The sequence below is a fragment of the Lepidochelys olivacea genome, assembly GCF_965140295.1.
Source record: "Lepidochelys olivacea isolate rLepOli2 genome assembly, chromosome: 19".
In the NCBI taxonomy this organism is placed as follows: Eukaryota; Metazoa; Chordata; order Testudines; family Cheloniidae; genus Lepidochelys; species Lepidochelys olivacea.
Window position 1 is genome coordinate 11,133,623 of NC_140429.1, and position 8,452 is coordinate 11,142,074.

Consider the following 8,452-nt stretch of genomic DNA (forward strand, 5'->3'; position numbering starts at 1 on the left):
TCCAGTACGGCCACCAGCTTGCACTTCATATACCTGGTATCTATTCTGTCTTCTGGCAGAAAGGAAAACATAGCACGTCCAAGGTAGGTCCCAGCACTTGTTCTCTCCTCATCCATATCTGCTCCCTGGTGGAGAGCTATACTTAAAACAGGAATCACACTCCCTTCGAAACTCAGACTGTTTGCCACTCCCGTTCACGTCACCTCACTTATATACTAAACCTCAAGGCTCAGCTCCCTCCCTCGCCAACAGGAGCGAATAACTCCTCAGACTCCCAACATGGCTCCAAGCCAGAGGTCCCAGGGACAAGGGCCTCACTGAAACACAAACAGACCTTTGCATCAGGCTAGTTCAGGGGGCCTGCAGCCCATTCCCAGAACCCCCCACGGAGAACAACCAGCCAGCACATGGGACAAACACAACACTCGCCAAGTCCCCACCCTCTGCAGACATGGGCTCCCCAGCTTAACCCCCTGAAACGTCCAGATTTGCTGCTCCTGGGACCCTGCTGAAGGGAAGGGCTGGTGACATGGGCCACAGGTTTTCCACAAAGAAAATGTTGCAAGCCAGGGAGGTCCATGTCTCAGAGACATCAGAACAGCTTCACAGCTGCGGGGACATATCACTGAGACTTGTTTCGTCACATACCAGCCAGTCAAAACCCAGTTCCTTATTCAAACTCTCAACACAAAATGGAATTGAGGGGTGGGTGCGTGTGTGACATTTTGCAGCATGTTATTCAAGAATGAAGCTTCAGGGCAGCGAGTGGCAATTCCCAGCTCCTTCGGAAGAGCCTGATGGCTGCAGGGAGGTGTCAATTAGGGTGACTCATGCTTTATTTTGTTACCTACAAGCAGGGCACCCAGAGGATTCAGGGGGCCCGGGGCAAAGCGATTTCGGAGGCCCTTTAATTAATTAAGCACCTTTTTAATTTTTACTCACCCAGCAGCGCTCTGGGTCTTCGGTGGCGGGTCCTTCACTCGCTCCAGGTGCATTCGGTGGCACTGAAGGACCCGCTGCCGAGGTGCCGCCGAAGACCTGGAGCGCTGCCCCGTCAGGAGAAGTGAGTAGAAGGGCCGCAGTGGGTGGTGCCTTTTCTGTGATCGCTCCCCCTGTTCGCTCCACCTAGCTACGCCACTGGCCCTTCCATAAAACAAAAGTTGCAATACTATCCAATACTATATTCTCATGGGGGCAAATAGCCCCACTTGCCCCCCCCCCCGCGGGTGGCCCTGCGTACAAGCCATAAAAGCCCAGCGCTTTACTTGAGTATGTAATTCGTAAATAATTAAGTAATTCGTCATTTAAATGTTTCTCTCATTCAATCACATGGCTTGATGAAATGTTATCTTATGCGGCTGTATCTGTAAATCATTTGGGCCTTTGACTAAGGAACTGGGAACCAGGAATAAGGAGCTGGTACCATGAAAAAAGAGCTGGTACCACGAATAAGGAACTGGGAATAAGGAACCATCTTCAGCCTTCTTGCAGACGTCTGTAATGTAGACCAGGCCTAAGACCCTTTATCTGGGTCTCTTCTCTGCCTCTATTTCCGTCCACACCCTGGTTACAGCCAGTGAGCCAATCCTGATGTAATCATACCATTCTGAGCACACAGTTTCAGGGCAATGGGGAACTAGCCAGCAAGGCTCTGATGATCAGGGTATGTCTGAAAATAAATTTCCCCTCGCAAAGCCATGAATAGAACCCAGGAGTCCTGATTCCCTGCTCCAACAGACAAGGCTAGACCCCAAGAGTCCTGACTCCTAGCCCCCTGCCACTGTAACCAACTAGACCCCCACCTCTCTCCTAGAACTAGGAATAGAGCCCAGAGTCCTGACTCCCAGATCCCTCTGCTCTAAGCAAAACACCATGCTCCCTCTATGAACAGTCATTTAATCAGACATGTTCTGAATCTACCCTTTAGGACCTCATACCACTTGACAACCTCCTATTGGTTGAATGTTTCAAGCAGTAGAGAACTGCAGCCATCTCAGGGCTGGGGCACGCCCGCTGTTTAACGGCTCAGAGCGATGTTACCCTGCAGTTTTCGGTCCCCATACCCACAGTTTACACTCGGACTCTTCTGGGCAGAGGCTGTCTCTCATCCTGTGTTTGGGAAGCCCCCAGTGTATTATCACTGCTAGCAGAAGTTACTATGAGACAGCGTGGTCCAGTGGCTAAAACACTGCACTGGGACTCATGGCTCCTGGAGCTGCCCTAGGCCAGCTGTAAGAGAGTGGGCACATTGTGTCCCCTCTCTGTGCCTCAGTTTCCCCTTCCGCCTTACGTCTACTTCGATTTTAACTCTTTAGGGTAGGGACCGTCTCTCACTGTGCCTGTGCAGAGCCTGGCAAAACAGGGCCCTGGTCTCAGGTGGGGCAGGGACTGGCCCAATGGGGCCCTGATCTCAGTCGGAGCTACACGCGCAATAACTTATCACCATTTCGCCTACTTTTGGTGATTTAGGGAATCGAAGAATCATAGTCCCCAGACATGGGTTTTGCCCCCAAATAAAGATGAGTGGCTCTTACCTGGGTCCTGGGTCCTAGGTCTGGGTTAGCAGCTGGGAATGTGGTCTGATCCCACCGCTAACACTAACCAGCGGGGCAGAGTGGTTAAGGTGGATAACAGGTAATCATATTCATCTATATCTGTGGCAATAGCCTCTGCACTGTGAGTGGCTGGTGGCTCAGGAGAGGAAAGGGAACCAGAATAGAGACGTCCGGGCTCTTAACGGCAACTTACTTGCTGTTTAGATGGCAATAAGGTTCAATGGTTAGAATGACTGGGAGTCAGGATTCCTGGGTTTCATGCCCACTGCCGGGAGGTGGGGTCTAGTGGGTTAGAGAGGGGGGTGCTGGGACTCCTGGGTTCTATCTGCAGCTCAGAGAAGGGAGTGGGGTGGAGTGCGTGTGTTTGCAGGGGAGGGGGAAGCTGGGAGTTACGACTCCCCCATTCTCTTTTGTTCTGCCACTTTTCTCCATCTGTGCTGGGGGACAGGAACCCTCCTCTCCCCTGGGGGGGTTGAGAAGCTTAGATGCTTTGAGATCCCAGCTGGATGGTGCCAAAACAGGAAAAAGCCTCATCCCTTCCCCAGGGTCTCTCAGAGCCACTAGCTGTGAGAGTCCTCTTAGCTCTCCTCCAGGAGGCCCATTTGGCCTGTGGCAAGGCGGTTCCTGGGAATGAAAGGGTTAATGGGAACAGGCCACCCCCTACACATCATAATAGTCACCCTGGGGGGCCGGCATTCTCAGCTTCCAAGGGAAGTGGAAGGCTTTTGGCTCAGGCCAGAGAGCAAAGCGAAACACCCCCCAGGGAGAACTGTGGGCAAAGCCAGGAAGAGAACATGGCAGCTCTGCATCTCACTGCTTGAACCCATTTGCACCCCAGAGCCACAGAGGGAACCCAGGCGTCCTGACTCTCAGCGTGGGGAGCAATTCACCAGCCAGTGCTGAGGTGTGGGGGCTCTCTGCTCAGCTCCCACAGGCCAGGCTGTAATGTAATGGCGAGAGACTGACTGATGGTGCCACCCCGTCGGGGAATTTGGGACCTGTTCATAGCAGCCCCCCACATCTCCTGTAGCTTAGAGGGCTGGAGAATTCGTGCTGCAGAACAACTGCTCTTACTCCAGCTCCACCTGCATGTGGGGTTCTGCACTGACGGTGCCGGTTCTTTACAGCACCTGAATTTCATTGCAACCGTTCCCTGGGTCCCTCGTCTCCCTCCTGTGGGGTTGAGGAATCCTGCAAGGGCCAGGACTGAAGTGGGTGGGGCCCTCTAGGCTGGCTAAGGCCTGCATGAGCCCCAGAGGGCCTGGGAGACCCTGGATTCCTGGTGCTCTATACACACAACCCCCTGCCTGCAGCCCCTGCTTTGCTACACACACCCCTGGTATTTTTAACAGAACTTGGTTACTGAGTAAACGTTGAGGAAATTCTCAGACAAAAAACTTTGCTCAGCAGGAGTTTGGGATGAGAAATGATCAGTCTCTTCAAGACAAAGAGAAACGGAGCTTTAAAAACCCAAACATCAAATAGGCTAGAAAATCACAGCTAAGGTGAAATGCAATCAAGTCCAAGCATCTGAAAGTCTAACACTTGACAATATAAGTCACGCAGCCAGAATCTCCCATATTCTGGGCAAAATCCTCAGCTGGTGTAAATCGATGCAGCCTCATTTATTTAATCTACCGAATCTAATTTATACCAGATCCAATTGGGGATCAGGTTCCATTGATTCCGCTAGAGCTATGGCCGATTCACACCAGCAGGGGATCTGGCCCCATTCACTCCCCTGGAGCTATGGCCGATTCACACCAGCAGGGGATCTGGCCCCATTCACTCCCCTGGAGCTATGGCCGATTCACAGCAGCAGGGGATCTGGCCCCATTCACTCCAATGGAGCTATGGCCGATTCACAGCAGCAGGGGCTCTGACCCCCATTCACTCCCCTGGAGCTATGGCCGATTCACAGCAGCAGGGGCTCTGACCCCCATTCACTCCCCTGGAGCTATGGCTGATTCACACCAGGTGGGCATCTGGCAGACTGAGCGATGGGTCCTCTTTGTGTTTAGGGTACCGGCAGCACAGTGGGGACCCCAGATGGCTGGGATCTCAGGAGATCTCAGTGGGAACTGGCTCAGTGATTCTCCAAGTGGTTGTAGAGTTCCTGTAGGCCCAAACAGAGGCTCTGTGTGATATCTGCCCAAATGGGAAGGGACATGGGTGGTATCATGAGGAGCAGATGGGGGCTGGCATCACCAGTGTCATGCCAGTGGCCTCCAGCGCAGTGTGTGGGACTCAGCCTGCCTCCAGACAAAGATGGCATGGAGCCTGATGGGATCAGCACCTGTGGCCTGAGAGGTTGCCATCCTGATGTCTGGGGGTGCCCAGCCATCCTCTCAGGGATGCCAAGGCCCCTCAGCCCTGAGCACTTACCCAGGACAGAGATGGTGACAGAGGAGGGGCAGGATGTCCCAGCTGTGCCCTGAACCTCACAGTGACATTCCCCAGCATGCTTTGCTGTGATGCTCTCAAACACCTGCTCCCACTGGAAAAGCCCCAGACTAGCATTATCCTTGTACCAGACACAGATGGCGTTAGGAAGGATGCTGTGGGTTGAATGGCACGTCAGATTCACAGATCCGCCTTTTCACATGTTGGACCCTAGCATGGTCATGATGCTAACTCCTTTAGGGGCATCTGGAAACAGAGAAACAATCCATAAAAAGGAAGAGAAAAATTGGGTTCGTACCATATTCTATTCTGTGGCTGTGTATGGGAGTGGGGTAGTGTCCAGTGAGCCCTCTAGCGGCGCTCACCATGTTCTGTGGTTCAAAAGCAACCAGAGCATCTGTGTGGGTGTCGGTCGGCCTGTCATGCGTAGTGCATAGTTAGTAAACATGGTTATTTGCACCCCACCAGCCTGTGTGGTCTCTTCATCGGATGAATGTTATTTAAAAGGCAAAAGACACAGCATTAGAACCAGTCAGAAAATAGGCCAGGGTGTGTGTGTAAATTTGACTTTTTGGCAAAATATTGAAAACCAAAATATTTCAATTCACCGCCTGTAGAGCCCATTATCAAATATTTGTTCCCCATTTGGGTCCTTCTAGACTGGGATCAAGTCCTTCCTTAACCTTCTCTTTGTTAAGATAAACAGATTGAGCCCCTTGAATCTAGCATTGTAAGGCAGGTTTTCCAATCCTTTAATCATTCTCATGGCTCTTCTATGACCCCCTCCAACTGATCGACATCCTCCTTGAATTGTGGGCACCAGAACCAGACACAGGATTACAGCAGCAGTCGCAGCAATGCCAAATATAGAGGTAAAATAACCTCTCAACTCCTCGAGCTTCCCCTATGTATCCATCCCATGACCCCAATAGCCCTTTTGGCCACAGCATCACACCGGGAGCTCATGGTCAACAGATTATCCAGCATGACCCCCAAGACAACTCTTCCCAGGCTGTTCCTATGGTACAAAGACATCGCCACAACCCGCTTCCCCTCCTCAGCAAGTCTCCGTGACCAGGTCCCCAGCCCTTACACCAGATGGAGATGTACCCCCTGGCCATAGGCCGCAGGGCAGCAGCCTCGCAGTGCAGAGTACTGGGATTGCCTTCACTTATCGGTCTCTTCCCAGCCTTGACACTTGGCACTTTCAGGGTAACAGATGGTGAGAGTTGGGTTAGCATTCACCAAGGGAACCCCGCCCAGGACAGAACAAAAGGGTAGATCCCTCTCTGCCCATCCTCTGGGATAATAATATTTCCTAGAGCCAGCTGACAATTTTTCAAGCAAAAAGAACCCAGGAGTCCTGACTCCCAAGCCCCCCTGCTCTAACCTCTACACCCTATGCCCATCCCAGAGCCATAAAGAAAACCCACCAATGATAACTGCCATCCCCCCTGTTCCAACCACCAGACGAGCTATGTCTAGACGCAGAGCTCACCTCACCGAAGGCTGGGATTGGTCAGAGCCGCACCCATCCCTGTATCTATCCAGCCAGCATCTCAGTGCCGCGCCATGGTCCTGCCAGGACAGGGATATTCGCAGTTCGGTGTCCCCAGCCTGGTCCGAGGTTTGCTCTGGGTTCCATGTGCCATTTCAGTCATACTAGGAGGTGGGATGTGGGCACCTGGGCCCTACAGAGCTGGTGAAGAGAGGTCCTGGTTCCTGTCCAATGAGGGGATTCCCACGTGGATGGGCTGTGAAGTCAGGAGGAATCAGGAGTCATTTAACTCTGCCGGGGCCCCAGAGGAGCAGCAATCTCAGGAACCCGAAGCCGGGCTGCCAAGGCTGGAGCAGGCCCCAGGATGCTGAGTGCCTCTCACCCAGCCTGTGTGTTTGCCTCGCATGGGGAATGAGGCCTCATGGGAAACTAAGGGGAGCAGCTAATGTTACTTAGAGACCCTGGGGAAAAGCTGGGAATGCCCAGAGGGACTCAGCAGCCACATGTCAGGCTGAGGGAAACATTGGAGTGGGGTTTAGATGCTTAGAGTCCCATCAATCTGATTGGTGGTAAAAGATAGCTCAGTGGTTTGAGCGTTGGCCTGCTAAACTCAGAGTTGTGAGTTCAATCCTTGAGGGGGCCCTTTGGGATCTGGGACAAAAATTGGGGATTGGTCCTGCTTTGAGCAGGGGGTTGGACTAGATGACCTCCTGAGGTCCCTTCCAACCCTGGTATTCTATGATTCTATACCCTCTTGCCTGCTTCTTTACAATATGACTTGGAAGGGTCAGATGCTTTGCTCCCAGAACTTCTTCAGCAGAGGCAAAGGGTTCAACAGACTGCCAGTAGCCAGGAACCTGACAAAAACACCTAGAAGTTCTGACCCATGAGTGCTCCCCTGCTCTAACCACCAGACCCCATTTCCCTCTTAGAGAATGGGGCAGAAAGGGGGGGGGGCGTAATGCCCCCTGCTGTAGAGGATGAGCCCTGCAATCTGGGGGCAGGGGGGGGCCTTCTCTAAGGTGATTCAAGTGTCCTGCATTGAACCGACCATCCTGGAAAGGAGCTGGTCCATCCAGAAAAGGGGCCCATTAGGAATGTCTCTGCCCAGTCCTGACAGTAGACACCTGTAAGGGAAGCAAATCATTCTGGATCATATGCCGCCCAGCCCTGTCTGGTGGAATCGCCCCACGTGCTGGGCCGCTGAGCAAATTGCTGCCAGGAGTCACCAGGGAGGGGCAGATCCAGTGCCCAGAGAATTGCACCCAGGGGAATTAGGAGCCAGAGTGTCATGTTCCAGCATGAAATGGATACCTCTGCAATGGGGACGTCTGGGAAATCTTTGCAGCAAAACTTTTCAAATTAGACTGAATAACGTGCTAGAAAATAAACTTTAAGGAAGAGACCCAGGCCAGAGGGTTGCCTGGGGGCCTAAAAGGTCTTTTCTTTCTCTGTCTTCTAGGAGCTGGGGCTGTGAGTGGAAAAAAAACAATCCCGAATGAATTTTGCTGAGGCTCATTAACACACCATGTGGAAGAAGAATCCCACCTCTGGTCTATATTCCCACTGTTTCTCTTGACCGTCTGACACTGGACTCTGGCAATGGTGTTGTGGCTACAGAGTCCACTGCTAGCCGCTGCAGAAGCAACCCGTGACAGTTGCACAGATAGGGGCTGCCTTTCAGCGATGCTAGCATCACCTTCAGCCCCATTCTCCCTTGCGCCAGTCTCTTACCTTGTGATCTCCAAGCACCACTGCCGGGGGCAGCTCCTTCTCTTCCTCTTGCACTTGACTTTGCACAGCCCCGGTGATACACTGCTAGCGTAGGACGTCACCAGAAATGCTCTGAGGGTTTATCGTTATGAGGCTCAGCAGACATTTTAGCCCTTCCGATTAATGAATGGAAGAGCCTGACTCTGCCTCCTCCATCAATGCCCGTCCTCTTGAGCAACCCTGACAAACACCTTCAGAGGAAATGGCCTGCATCTGCTAATGC

At 52.5% G+C, this 8,452-nt stretch overlaps 1 protein-coding gene across 3 annotated transcripts in view; it reads right to left on the minus strand.

Moving 5' to 3' along the window:
* The window catches only part of LOC311533129, a 74,160-nt gene that overhangs the window by 23,475 nt on the left and 42,233 nt on the right, over positions 1–8,452 (minus strand). Inside the window, exons 1-2 of one of the 3 annotated variants that reach the window (XM_084652279.1) lie at positions 6,457–6,612; positions 5,087–5,204 (exon numbers count right to left, since the gene is read on the minus strand). The exons of 1 other annotated variant lie outside the window; for it this stretch is intronic. The gene's annotated coding sequence lies outside the window, so the exon portion shown is untranslated. Of the gene's footprint in view, positions 1–5,086; positions 5,205–6,456; positions 6,613–8,452 lie in introns of those variants that run through there. One more of the 3 variants, XM_084652278.1, reaches the window with a different exon arrangement.